Below are 14,945 nucleotides of genomic sequence, written 5' to 3' on the forward strand. Positions count from 1 at the left end.
GAGTTTCAGTGGATCCTGCTAAGATTCAAGCGGTGCGCGATGGCCAACATCGAAGGTGTTGATATAAAGGAGTTTCCTTGGGTTAGCTGGTTACTATCGAAGATTTGTAAAGGATTTCTCAAAATTCGAGACCAATGACTAGCCTGATGAAGGAAGAATGTAAGTTTGTTAGGAATCCAGAGTGTGAGGAAGTTTTTTTTTTGGTGTTGAAGGAAAGGTTGACTACAACACCTGTTTTGGCTCTACCTGATGAAAGTCAGCAGTATGATGTTTATAGTGATGCTTCGAAATTTTTGTTAGGGTGTGTATTGATGCAGAACCGGAAGGTCATTGCTTATGCTTTTAGGCAGTTAAAATCATATTAGGTGAATTATCCAACCTATGATCTTGAATTAGTTGTAATAGTGTTTGCTTTGAAGTTATAGCGAACTACTTGTATGGGGCAACGTGTAAGTTGTACACGGATCATAAGAGCTTAAAGTATATTCTCACTCAGAAGGAGTTGAACATGAGGCAGAGGAGGTGGTTGGAGTTGATCAAGTATAATGATCTAGAGATCCAGTATCATGAAGGGAAAGCTAATGTTGTTGCTGATGCATTAAGTCGAAAGTCGAGTCATTCAGTTAATGCAATAGTGTTGCCAAGTCAGTTATGTGTCGAGTTTCCGAAAATGTCATTGGAAGTAATAGAAGAAGGAGGTGTTGAAGAATTATTGGGTTCTTTGTCGATTCAACCCTCAATCTATGATGAGATTAGGGAAGGTCAATCAAAGGATGAAAAGTTAGAAAAGATTCGAGAGAAGATCCGGATGTCAGGTGTCGATTTCCAATAGCCGATGATGGAAGTATTCGGTTCAAAGGAAGGTGGTGTATACCAAATAATAGAGATGAGTTGAAGCGGAAATTAATGGAAGAAGCTCATAGCTCACCTTATTCAGTACACCCAGGTGGTGATAAGTTGTATAAGGACATGAAGCAAATGTTTTGGTGGCCAAACATGAAGCGAGAGGTAGCAGAGTTCGTGGCTAAGTGTCTCACATGCTAAAAGGTCAAGTTTGAGCACAAGAGATCGCAAAGGAAGGTTCAGCCCCTGGATATTCCGAGATGGAAATGGGAATTCTATATCAATGGATTTTGTGTCTGCATTACCAAGAATTAAGGCTGAAAATGATACAATTTTGGTAGTGGTAGATCGTTTAGCTAATCAGCAACTTTCATTCCTATGAAGAATACTTGGTCAATGGATCAATTGGCTAAAGCATATGTGAAATGGGTGGTAAGTATCATGGTGTGCCTAAGGACATTGTTTTTGATCGTGATTCACGGTTCTTATCAAATTTTGGTAGAGTTTGTAGAAGGCTTTGGGAACTAATTTATTATTGAGTAAAGCTTTTCATCTGGCTACAGATGGACAAACGGAACGAATAATTCAGACTTTAGAAGATATGTTGCGATCTTGTGTTATGGAGTATCAGGGTTCGTGGGAGGATTTCTTGGATTTGATAGAATTTTCCTATAACAAACAGTCATCATGCAAGTATATTGGTATGGCTCTGTTTAGGCTTTATATGGTCGGAAGTGTAGACGTCCAGTCTGCTGGAATGATATTAGTGAAACTGTGGTGCTTGGAGCCGAATTCCTCAAAGAGACGGCGAAAGAGGTGAAAGTGATTCAAGAAAAGATCAAGGTTTTAAGAGTTATGCTGATTTGAAGCGAAGGGATGAAGAGTTTCAGGTTGGGGAGAAGGTATTGTTGAAAATATCTCCAATGAAAGGGGTGATGCGATTTGGGAAGAAGCGAAAGTTAAGTCCAAAGTATATCGGGCCATATGAGGTGTTAAAGAAGTTCGAAAAAAGTGGCATATAAGTTGCATTTGCCAAATGTTTTAAGTCGAGTCGATGATGTTTTTCATATATCTTAGTTAAGGAAGTATATTTCGGATGTGCTGCAACCTGAGGCCATTGAATTAAATGATAGTTTGACTTACGAGGAAAGACATGTAAGAATCCTTGATAGTAAAGTTAGAAGTACTCAGACTAAGGATGTAAGATTAGTCAAAGTATTATGGTCAAACCATCAGATTGAGGAAGCAACATGGGAAGTTAAAGCGGATATACGCAAGAAATATCCACGTTGTTTTCCGAGGTTAGTTGTCGAGTTACGGGGTCGTAACTCCTTTTAAGGGGGTAGAATGCGATAGAGTTTCGCGCTTCTACTATAGTTATTGCATTTTAGCATATTTTTGAGTCATTATATGCATTTTAGACATGAGCATTTGAGTCAGAAACTACGATTTTGAATTTTGATTCGTTTGTGGAAAATGATTATGACTTTTTGTCTGAGCATTTGAGTTAGAAACTACGATTTTGAATTTTAATCCGTTTTTGGAAAGTGATTATGACTTTTTGCCTTAAGTTTCGAGGTCGAAACTTCTTTTAAGGGGGTAGACTGTAATACCCGCTATTTTTAGTATTTATTTAAATAATAAATATTTATTTTATATTATTTTCTAAAATAAATATTTTAAGCAAAGGTATTTTTATATTTATGTTTTAATTATTTTGGCGGGATATGGCGCCAAAATTGGATTTGTTAAACTTTTGGTTTAAATCCTAGTCAAAAAATTCAAAAACCAAAAAAAAAAAAAAAAAAAAAATTTTTTTTAGGCCATTATTCTACGGGATTTAATGTAATGGAGGGAGTTTTGTTTTCCTAACTTCAATTTATGATGAAGGTTACAAATCTTGGTTTAATCTCCTAATTTATGGTGAAGGTTACAAACTTTTAATTTTTGAAAATTAAGTACTACTATTCTACTCCTATAAATACCCCAACCTTTAGCCATCTTTTCCACACAAAAACTTTGAAGAATCTATAATTTCTTACTTCAAAGTTCTTCTTTCTCTTCCTATGTATTCTAGTTTTATATTTCTTATTCAAGTTTCAATTTTCTTTGTTTAAGAAAAATATTTTCATATTTCTTACTCAAAAATATTATGCTCATGATAGATCATTCATGTTTAAATTCATGATTAAGTTCATGTGGTAGATTGCTTGTTGGTTGGCTATGAGAAAGCTCAAGTATAAGAATAAGTGAAGATACTAGTATTAGTTTGTGCAAGATCAAGGTACGTTATGTAGCTAGATCTTTTAAAATGTGGTTTATATGATAAAGTTGTTTATTGATTTTATTGGTTGGATTGGTTTAGAAATTTGATTTAAAATGGTTACAATGTTTTATTATTCACTCTTGAAAGTGAAAAGAAGAATGATTTTATCAATCATTTTTATATAGAAGTTTTGTTATCCTTTTTGGAAAATTAAATTATTTTTACAAGGAAAGGTTGATTGGTTTTTATGAACTTTGAATGTTCAAAAAGTTGTTTATGAGGAAGGAGGTTTACTTATGACTTACAAGTCATATTATTATTATTTCCGCTTGATTAATATCAAGAGATTCAAAGTCCACTTGTTGGCAATTATAGTTACCCCTTGATATAGCTCCGTGATGGGATGACTAGCTTGGGGGTGTGCACACTTAGCAAAATAGAAGGGGAGATAAGAAGAGGAATTGTTTTCAGGATTATTTTTAATCCAAGTTGTTTGGAAAGAGTTTATTCTTAAAAGGTTATTCTTGAATTACTATTCAAGTGTTTGGAAAGAGTTTGTTCTTAAAAGGTTGTTCTTGAATTATTATTCAAGTGTTTGGAAAGAGTTTGTTTTAAAAGGTTTTCTTGAATTATTATTCAAGTGTTTGGAAGAGTTTGTTCTTAAAATGTTATTCTTGAATTATTATTAAGTGTTGGAAACAGTTTATTCTTAAAGAGTTATTCTTGAATTATTGGTGATGGAGTTTTCGAAATGAAAAATTGTTACGAACTAACAAATGTGTTACTTATCTAGTACATTTCGTACTCAGTTTTATACTGACGCGTATTTTCTTTTCCTATTTGGCTTTGCCCTATTTACCTTTTTGGTAAGCAGATTTGCAGGTGAATTTTGGATGTGCATGGGAGCATATTAGGAAGGGGATCTTCACCTAGATTAGAGTGTTTCATTTATTTTGAGTATTGAGACAATATTTACTTTTATTAATAAAGAAGTATTATTATTTTTGGTTAAAGTCTTCCGCTGCAAGTTATTTTGGTTAGTTAGTAGTTGGTTGCCGAAAGCGTGTTAGTCACGTGGCGGTAATACTCCTAAATTACTCAAATATTATTTATTAAATTATTTATTTAAAAGTGAGTAATTTGGGGGTGTTACAAAGTGGTATCAGTTTTTCAGGTCTTGAAAAATAAAAGTTGAATATTAAAATTGATGGGTAGACATAGGATGGGTAGATAAGAGTTTCGCATTTGCATTCTAAATTGTTTTTGTTAAGCTTAATTGTTTTCTTTTTGACGATTTGTATAGATGCATCTTGCTAGTACCACAAAAAGGTTATATATATATTATATTTTTATTTTGAAAGATGAAGGGTGTAGATATGTTGGGGTGACAAGCTCTGTCTAGGATTAGGAAGGCTCTCCCCGACGCTGTGGGTAACTTCCTTACCTGGGAGCTATAATCACCTTGGTATTCTATATCTTGAAATCAAGTACACTTTAAAATTTTGGAAATAAATATTTTAAGCTATAGTGGTGCATTTAGTACAAATCTTGGACCGTATTTTTTTTAGTTATCATATATTAGTATTACTTTTATGATGATGTACTTGTAATATTTCAATTCTTTTTGCTTTTATATGATCGTTGTTGGAAGTTAAGGAAAAAGTTTATGTTATTCCCTATGTATGGGATAAGCAAGAAGTCATGCTGCATTGGCGAGCAAATAGTAGTACTATGTGTATTTTTTTTACCTTTCGAAAATACTCAGGCCAGTCTGATTATATGGCCATTGATGAGTTGGAGAATGTTATTTAGACAGACTACGTACCAGAGTTTAAAGTTTTCAGATCGTAGACATATATAGTTTTGTTTTGGTCATGAATATTTTGTCTTAAGAATATTTTGATATGCTCAAATATTCTAGTAGTTGTTATAAATAAGGCTTCATATTTGGCCTTGATATATGAAATATGTGATTGCTATGTTTTGAACTAGTTATACCGCATGGTTATTTATTAATTTTTTTTGGTAGTTACACAACTATTCTATGAATGTTAGTTGAGATTTATCCTCAACACCCTTATATCTAGTAGAATGGCAGAAAGAAGGAGAAAGAGTATAAGTTTATGGTTAGAAGGCTAGCAAAGATAACTGAAAACATCACTCAAGTGATAGCTAATCAACAACCAAGCAGAGTGAGGCCGATAGTTTTGGTGAGGTCTTTAAGAGGGTAGCAGCTGTCAAACCTCCGACTTACCATGGGAAAGAGGCCCATCTAGTTTAGAAAACTGGATCTGAGAATTTGATAAGCTTTTTGATGCATAGTGTGCCCTGAAAACCTTAGAGTTAATAATGTTGTTTATTATTTGAGAGATGAGGCAGACCTATTGTGGAAACAAAGGAAAGATGATCTTTAGAGGATCCGGACTTCAGGTGAAACGAGTTTAAAGAAGCCCCGAGGACTAAGTTTTATCCTGCGTACTTAAGGAAGCAAAAGGCTATGGAGTTCACCAATTTGAGGATAGGGACTATGTCTGTTAATGAGTATTATAGCAAATTTTTGGAGTTAATGAGGTTCGCACCTGAGATAGTACCATCTGAGACTTTGAAGGCCCAAAGGTTTGAGCAAGGGTTAACCTTAACTCTCCAAAGTAAGTTGGGAGGAGTAACTTTTGAGACTCTTGATGAAATTTATGGTAGAGCTGCTCACTTATATGGGATTAAAGGAAGGAAGATTGCACGAACTTCCTCTGGGAAAAGAGGAAGTATAACAACAATGGGAACCAACAAATTGAAGATAAGAAGCCTAAGCCTAATGGTGGATTTCACAAAACTGAAAAGACAATAGGTATCCTAGTCGAAGCCTAATGGGAGCCAAGGGAATGGGAAGAAAGTGAGCAACCTTTTTCTGAAAAGGTGTGATAAGAACTACCCTGGAAAAGATTGTCAAGGCAACTTGGTGACATGCCATTATTGTCAGAAATTGGGGCACCGTGAGTATGAGTGCTTTAGAAAAGCTGGTGGAGAACCTGCAGTCAAACATGACCCGAGTAGTAAGGCACCTCAGAATGATCAACAGAAGTTAGCTTCTTCCAGTGCTGGTGTTAAACCAGGGATGGAATCAGTCTAAAGGCAGGGTTTTCATCATGAACCGCCGTGAGGCTCAGAATGTTTCTGAGGTAGTAGTTGGAACCTTTTTCATTAATTCCTTGTCTGTCAAAGTGTTATTTGATTCAGGAGCATCTCATTCATTTATTTCTAGCACTTTAGTAGACAAGCTCCAGTTAAGCAGTCCAGTGTCTATTTCTTTGGAAATTGCGTTGCCATCAGGGAAAATGTTTAATTGTACTAGTTTGCATAGTCAAGTACCTTTAGTGATAGTTTGGGTGAAATTTTCATCCCACTTAGTTGAGTTTGCCTTGTCAGACCTCGATGTAGTTTTGGGGATGAGATGGTTGGGAAGATTGAAGGCTCAGATTGATTGTGAGGCCCAGAAGGTGTCCTTAGTCGGTCCCAAGAAAGAAAGGGTGACTTATAGGAAGCTTGGGAAGGAGAAGGGAATGAAGATAGTGTCTGCAATGAGAATTCAATCTTATGTGAAGAAGGGGTGTCCATTATTCTTATGTGGAGTTCAGAGGATTGAAAAGGAAGATGAGAATAGGGAGATCCTGGTCGTATCTGAGTTTCCTGATGTGTTTCCTAAGAGATACCGAGTGTGCCACCGGTAGGGATCTTGAGTTCATGTAGACTTAATGCCAGGAACGCGACCTATTTCAAAGGCTCCTATAGAATGGCTCCAGCTGAGATGAAAGCGTTAAAAGTTCAGTTGGAGGAGTTATTGGAAAAAGGGTATATAAGACCTAGTTTAAATTCAATATTATGCTCATGATAGATCATTCATGTTTAAATTCATGATTAAGTTCATGTGGTAAATTGCTTATTGGTTGGCTATGAGAAAGCTCAAGTATAAGAATAAGTGAAGATACTAGTATTAGTTTGTGCAAGATCAAGGTACGTTATGTAGCTAGATCTTTTAAAATGTGGTTTATATGATAAAGTTATTTATTGATTTTATTGGTTGGATTGGTTTAGAAATTTGATTTAAAATGGTTACAATGTTTTATTATTCACGCTTGAAAGTGAAAAGAAGGAATGATATTATCAATCATTTTATATAGAAGTTTTGTTATCCTTTTTGGAAAATTAAATTATTTTTACAAGGAAGGTTGATTGGTTTTTATGAACTTTGAATGTTCAAAAAGTTGTTTATGAGGAAGGAGGTTTACTCATGACTTACAAGTCATATTATATTATTTCCGCTTGATTAATATCAAGAGATTCAAAGTCCACTTGTTGGCAATTATAGTTACCCCTTGATATAGCTCCGTGATGGGATGACTAGCTTGGGGGTGTGCACACTTAGCAAAATAGAAGGGGAAATAAGAAGAGGAATTGTTTTCGGGATTATTTTTAATCCAAGTTGTTTGGAAAGAGTTTATTCTCAAAAAGGTTATTCTTGAATTACTATTCAAGTGTTTGGAAAGAGTTTGTTCTTAAAAGGTTGTTCTTGAATTATTATTCAAGTGTTTGGAAAGAGTTTGTTTTTAAAAGGTTGTTCTTGAATTATTATTCAAGTGTTTGGCAAGAGTTTTTTCTTAAAATGTTATTCTTGAATTATTATTAAGTGTTTGAAAGCAGTTTATTCTTAAAGAGTTATTCTTGAATTATTGGTGATGGAGTTTCGAAATGAAAAATTGTTACGAAAACTACAAATGTGTTACTTATCTAGTACATTTCGTACTCAGTTTTATACTGACGCGTATTTCCTTTTTCCTATTTGGCTTTGCCCTGTTTACCTTTTGGTAAGCAGATTTGCAGGTGAATTTTGGATGTGCATGGGAGCATACTAGGAAGGGGGATCTTCACCTAGATTAGAGTGTTTCATTTATTTTGAGTATTGAGACAATATTTACTTTTATTAATAAAGAAGTATTATTATTTTGGTTAAAGTCTTCCGCTGCAAGTTATTTTGGTTAGTTAGTAGTTGGTTGCCGAAAGCGTGTTAGTCACGTGGCGGTAATACTCCTAAATTACTCAAATATTATTTATTAAATTATTTATTTAAAAGAGAGTAATTTGGGGGTGTTACATAGAATGACACCTCTTGGGATGAGTGAGTTGAAGAAGCAGTCGCAAGATCAAGTTGATGGATTAAACTTATAAATAGGGAAGGTAGTTGGGGCGGGGATGGGTCTAGGTTCGGCGAGGATGGAGCGGGGATGGGGATGAAAACGGTACCTACAATAAATGGTGGATTTTATGCTATACCAGCCCCATCCCCGCCTGCCGCACCCTATCCCCCCCCCCCGACCTGCATATATATTATTCACAATCTATTCATATACTTATATTATTAATAATAATTTTATCTTGCAAAATATAAATATGTGGGTATGATGCGGGTACAACGGGTGTGGATATCGATGCACGTGGTGGTGTGGGTATGAAGTGGGTACAAAGCGAGTGCGAATACCCATGCGGGTGGTGGTACGGGGATAGGTTGTGATACGTACCTGGTGGGGCGGGGATAGGTCTGGAACTTTCCCCATAATGGGTGGTGGGGCACGGATGGGGATGGGGATTTTATGCGGGTTCAGGTGTGCAGGTACCATCCTACGCACCCTCCCCGACCAATAATCATCCCTCTTATATTAGGCCTAGTGCGTCGCATTGGGGAGCTCATGTGTTATTTGTGAAGAAGAATGACGAAAGTATGTGGTTGTGTATCGAATATAGGGAGTTAAACAATGTGAATATTAAGAACAAGTATCCTTTGCCTAGGAAAAATGCTTATAATTTTCATTTAACATTTGATATCTTAGACTCCAGTAACCCAAAATTAAGCTCGTTCCAATATCCAAATATTACCTCAAAATAAATTATGATGACTAAAATAGTCATCTATTAAACCTCAAATTTCTCAACGTCTAATTTCCCAAAAGTGTCCATACCCGGTTTATGTTACGCACTTTCGGCTCTAATACCATCCTGTAACGCCCGAAAAATTGATTATTTTAATTAAACACATATAATTATAATTGATGGCAGAAACAGAACTTAAACTTGTGGGTTATGGCCCACTAATCCAATAATAACTTAGGTAGTCCTTGAGAATATATAATCTCATAAAACTTACCAACAATTACCATAATAATATTATAATCCTCCTAGCCCCTAAGATACAAAATACAAACAACATCATCAATATACGACATCAATCTTGAACACTCTCTTGAGCTTGCGAACCTTAACTATTAACTAGAAATAACCTCTTTGATAGCAATTCTTGCAATTGTCTAACCATACCTAAAACGAAAAAGCAACACGTCATGAGCCAAGGCTCCATGAGAAACTATCCTAATAATGTAAACTCATTGCAATTTATTTAATTTGCAAACAGGGGGAAAGAATAATTCAAACATTTATGAAAACAACATTCATTCAACTTCACCTTTATAAATCTTTCATCATTTTACGCATTTTTATTTTAGTTGCTCCCAAATCAATCAGCTCTAGGACATCTCCCAACCATGTGTATGCACAACTGTGCAAGGACCTGTGTCCTGGGCATTACCCTACACCAGTAGTAGGCCAGTGCCCCAGTAAACAGTGATGGGTCAGTACCTCAATAACAGTAACGGGCGTCAGCCCTAGTAAATAGCGCGGTACGTGCACGACCGCCAATCAGCTCAGAAAACCAGGTCAACTTTACTTTATCATCTTCAGTCATTTTTATTATTCATAGGTGACAGATATCAGTCATTCATCTCATATCTACCTCAATAATTAAGGTAGCAAAATCATTTCATATCATATCATCTTTTCATAAAGAATAGCTCATTATAGTCCATCCAATTCATAGAACTCATAAAAAGTACTCACGAAATCATAATAATCATCCCGCAGCTCAAGAATAATAATTTTGATCAACATTTACTAACTCATAGTGTTCTCATATTTCATAAAGATATTTAAAGGGAATTTAAAGATATTTGAAGGGAATTGCGGGTACTAGCAGTAGATGTTACTTCGATTGCAGTATAATAATTAATCTTATTTTCTTACTCTTGAGAACTGTTATTTTATAATCTTATCACAAGTATATAGTATGAAAATTAGTATTTATTGGAGATGAATACTCCAAAAAAAAATTTAAGTAAAAAAAAAAAATATTTTAAATTAATTGATTACTGTTTATACGTCAAATAGTTTTTATATCGAAAATCGTTATTCAAAAACTAGAGAATTTTATGGAAGTTTCATGATTCTAGGTGCTTTATTTTAAAGTACGTTTTAAATTATAAAATTATTGAGTAAATATTATATAAGTTTGAGAATAATATATAATTCAAAATAAGTATATATACATATTTAGTATTTACATCAAAAGCTGTCATTTATAAGATTTCACGAAGGGTTTCGATTATAACATCCAAAGCATTAGAGTTGCATAAGATACTAATATCACAATATGTACAGATTGGTCATAGCTTGATTTTTTTTATACTAGAATTTTTTGCACGCGATGCGTGCTTGAATTTTTTTTTTCGAACAAAAACTCAATTTTTTTCGCATAAGAGTCAAAATTTGAACATTAGACATACGAAGTATAATTGTTTTTAGTTGCAAAATTTGATTGATTTAGTTTATGTCACTTAAGTCTCTCACCATTCTTTTTGTTTTTATTTTTACTTTTCAAAGTTAAATTCTATGAATAAAATAGAAATTTTTCTGAATTTATTTATGATTTCTAATATTATAATTTTTTAGTTGATTTTTGAATTAAGTACAGTACTTCATAAATTGTAAAGAAAGTAGACACTTTGATTTCAAGTCAATTTTTTCATAGGTTGTAGTTTGTAAGTGAATTTTTAAGTTTTTGTAAAGTGTCCTCATTTTAGTGATTTGCATAACGTAAATTACGCAATTTTATGATTTTAGTTGTCTTGTGAGTGATTATTATAATTATATTTATGATATTTTTATTTGAATCTCCCTTTAATTTGTAAGTGAATTTGTAATTTAGAATGGGAATGGGGTAAGATAGTCTCTTCATTCGGGGACACCATAGTTTCCCCGTTTCCTTATATAATAGAGATATGTTGTACTTTAATTCTTGATTGATATTATATAAACCTTTTTACCTTGATAATTTATCACTATTATATAATAGGAAAAAATACGTCCAAATATATGTACAACTTTCATTATATATAGGAAACACTATAAAAAAAGTAAATAATTTTTTTCCTTGTCTAATTTCTAAATTCTGATTTCACTACAAATACACCTCTATATTTAATCATGACCCACCCTTAATTGTGAATGGTTCTTCAGAATAGTAATTTGTAAGTAAATTTTTGTAAATGTTTTTGTATGTATTGATGTTCTAGGTTATTAGTTTTAGTTTGTATATTAATTTTAAGTTTTAATAAAGTTTCCTGATTATTTGAGTGATTTGCGTGATTTTTATAACGTGATTTTCTCAATTGTATTGGTGATTTGTAAAGTTTCTTCTTTTAAGTGATTTGTGAGTGAGTGATGTAAATTTATTTTCGGTATTTTTATTTTGACATTCCTTTTGTAATTTAGAAAGAGAAGGGGGCAGAATAGGCGTTTCAAAAGAGGACACCATTGCTCCCCCCTTCCCTTATATAATAGAGATATAAGGTAAAAAGAAAGAAGGTTAGGATACTCTCCACACGAGGGAAGCTCCAACCTTATTAGTTACAAGGATGTTGTGGAGCGTAGAATGAGTACAATCAAGGACTGGGAAGTGACCCTCTACGAGGTGCCTGGCATTAGCTATCCAATCAGCAGCTCTGTTTGCTTCGCGGTAGATGTGACTGATATGCCATGACTCCAACTCTTGTAGGAGGCGGGTAATGTCGTGAATGATGTTGTTGATCTGCCGGGGGTCCCATAGGCCCTTAACTGCGTTGATGACCATGAGGTTGTCGCCTCCCTCAATGAAGATGTTGTGATAATTGTTGTGCTAAGCGAGAAGAATACCTTGCTTCGGCGATAGCAATGGAAGAGTGGCCTAAGTTAATTGCCGAGGCAGTGCGTATAATGCCCTTCGAATCTCGGATAATGATGCATGCTGCTGCGGAGTGGTCACGTACAGAACCATCGAAGTTGAGTTTGTATGAATTTGGAGGTGGTGGAGTCTAAGAGGTGAGGATGGTGTTGGGGTATTGATTAGGAGTTGTGGGAAGATCGGGAGTACTTTTGCGGAAAGGTGATCCTGTACTGAAGCATTGGTCGATTTGCTCTGTAAGGGTCCATTCACGCTAAAGGAATTTGGCTTTGTATAGGATGCGATGTATGTTAAGTCATGCTTGGTTGAAGATAATGTCATTTCTTTCCTTCCAAATGGCCCATATTTCACTACCCCCACCGGACACCTTATTAAACACAATCTCCACTTTGCGCAAGTCACAACCAAAGCTCATAGCTTGACTATTGTAGGTAAAATAGGAATTAGGAAAGTATTATATACTTAGATGGGCTTCGAAAATAAAAGGAGGCGGCTTGGTTCAAATAGCATCAACTGCATCGTGAAAGGAACACCAGGACCAACTTGGTCTGCTTAAGCAAAACACAGGAAAGGAGGGAGGAGGAGAAGAATGCGGCTTTTGCGCGTTTGGCTGCTTGGCGACGGAGGAAGGTAAGCAGGGCGGCGTTCACGACGGCAGCTGGCGAGGAGAGCAGGTGGTGATGTGGTGGTTCACAAAGAAGAGAGAGAATGTGGCGATAGTGAGATAAATAGGAGGAAGAACGTGATGAATCATCAGTAAGGGGGGAATGGGAGACACGCCGCTGGCGCGGGGTGGTGCTGCGAATTGGTGGCGAGGTGATGTTGCAAGTGGTTCTCTTCGGTGGGGCGACAGTCAAGAGACAAGAGGCGGAGCAGGTGGTTGGCGATTGTGGTGGTTGTTTTCTTTTTGTAGTTCCCAAAAGGAAGAAAACAGAGAAGGAAGATTCAACTTCAATCTTATTTATTTTGCTACTGAAATTGGTTGTTGATTTGTGATGCTAAACTTCAGAAATTCTCCTCTATTTGTAGAGTAATGGCTATTTCATGGAATGATTCTTGAATTAAAATTTTCAAAACTATTGGAGCACCATGGAATGCAAGAAAGCAACGGCAAGGACCAAGGTATTTGAGAGTTTTTAGTGGGTTTCTAAAAGCATGAGAGATATCAAGAATCAGTGGGAGGAGTTGCTTGTTTCATGAAACGAGAGGAAGTAAGTCAAAACCATGGTTTTCCATGGTAGTTGCACGCAAGAAGGGAAGATCAACAAGGATTTTCTTATTTTTGAGATGGAGTTGGGCTATTTTCAGCTCTCGGGTTTTTTTCCTTGTATGGGCTCGAACACATATTTTTAGAGGTTACTTCTAATCCAAAATCCAATACTTACAGTATTTATAAAGTTGCTTAAAAACATTAGTGGTTTAAATTTAAACTTCATTATCAATTAATCACTTATCAAAATAATTATTCTAACTCAAATAAAAGTACATTTCTGAAAATAGCTTTAATTCTATTTTTTATTTTATAAAAAAGTAAAATCGCTTTTTAGTAAAAAATTATTAGTGAAATAAAATTAGTTAAAAGTTCAGGGTATTACATTTTAAGTATCAAAGCATGGATTTTTAGGGTTTTATGAGTTGGAAAATCATAGTACTCCCTCCGTCCCAAAATATAGTTCCCATTTCTAATTTGGGAGTCAAATTCTAAATACTTTGACCAAATATTCTTACTAATGTATACAAAAAAACATATTCATGGTGTTGATATCCTCTAGAGTTTCAAAATAACTCTACACGGTAGAGTTTGTTAAATATCAGTCGTTGGTTAAGAAATCAAAGACTTGTATTTTCTTTCCCAAAAAGCCCCCCTATTTTCCCCCCGAATATCCTGCCCATATCTTTTCCTTTCTCACTAATCATGAGTCCTTGATTTTATAATATATGGTCAGGATTCAACTCTACTTTGTAGAGTTCCGGACCCATATTCATGAGGGGTCTTGTTAGATTCGTCTCAATGTATAAATTCGTAATATCAACTTTTTATATTTTTTTACTAATAAGAAATAGAAGATATTGTAGGTCAAAGATACGTCTTGGATACTGTGCAAAATGAAATGGGAACTATATTTTGGGACGGAGGGAGTAGTATATTATAGTTTATGAAATTGAGTACTCTTATGATTTTAATTATGTTTAAGTATGTTTCAAAAGGATTTTATTATATTATAAGTTGTTGGAAATTTTATAAGTATGGTTGTTAACTCAGAAGGAACACCACAACAGAGGGGGGGGGGAGTGAATTGTAGCGTGACACTTATTATGCAAATAGTGCGGAATTTAAAACATAAGCAATAAGGAACTCAAAGTGCAAGAGAGATTTTTACGTGGAAACTTCTTGTCTCAATACAAGAAAAAAACCACGACTTCATCAGAAATTAAAATCTTCACTATGATAGGGAACCTCCTCTGTTTCAATCTATTACATACGCAAGTTCCACCCAGAACTCTAACTCTCTCACAAGTTCCACTAGGAACTTTAACTCTCTAGACCTAACTCTAAGTCCCTTAAGAATAGTTCCCAAAACTCTTTACAATAGGTTTACTCAAACCCTTCACTCATTGATAGACTTCAGCCCAAGTCTACGCATAAGCAATAAGAACTTACACAAGTTCCTAACTCAAACTCAAACTCAAACACTTCACCAAGTCCCCATTACAAGAATTTACTCAAACTCTTCACCA

This window comes from Beta vulgaris, chromosome 1 (genome assembly GCF_026745355.1).
Source record: "Beta vulgaris subsp. vulgaris cultivar EL10 chromosome 1, EL10.2, whole genome shotgun sequence".
NCBI classification, from domain to species: domain Eukaryota; kingdom Viridiplantae; phylum Streptophyta; class Magnoliopsida; order Caryophyllales; family Amaranthaceae; genus Beta; species Beta vulgaris.